A 748-nucleotide genomic window follows, 5' to 3' on the forward strand; every position below is an offset into this window, starting at 1 on the left:
ATATAATATATATATATATCTTATATATATATAAATATATATCATATATATATCTCTCTCATATATCTATATATCTATAGATATATCTCTCTATGCTGTATCTACATATGCCATCTTATTATATAGATCTCTCTATCTCATATATATATATATCTATATCTAATCTATATATATATATATATAATATTATATATCTATATCTCATACTATATTGTATATAGATATATATATATATATTATATATATATATATATACATATATATATATATATATATAGATATATATATATCTATATATATTTATTATATAAGTGGTATATATATAATATATATATATCTATATTATATATAATTATATATATAATATATATCTATATCTATATAATATATATATATATGTATCTATATATCTCTCTCTTATATATTTAATTTTTCTACTATATATAAAGTATAATCTATAATATATATATTATATATATATATTACCATGTATCTTTTAGATATCTATCTATATTTATATATATATGTATAGATAATATATATTTATCTATATATCTTATATATATATGTATATATATTATATAGATATATATATATATATATATATATATATATATATATATATATATATATTATATATAATTATATATTATATATATGTGTGTGTGTGTGTGTTGTGTGTGTGTGTGTGTCGTGTGTTGTGTGTGTGTGTGTTGTGTGTGTGGGGTGTGTGCATATCCCCAGTATA

The sequence above is a fragment of the Penaeus monodon genome, unplaced genomic scaffold (assembly GCF_015228065.2).
Source record: "Penaeus monodon isolate SGIC_2016 unplaced genomic scaffold, NSTDA_Pmon_1 PmonScaffold_805, whole genome shotgun sequence".
Taxonomy (NCBI): Eukaryota; Metazoa; Arthropoda; class Malacostraca; order Decapoda; family Penaeidae; genus Penaeus; species Penaeus monodon.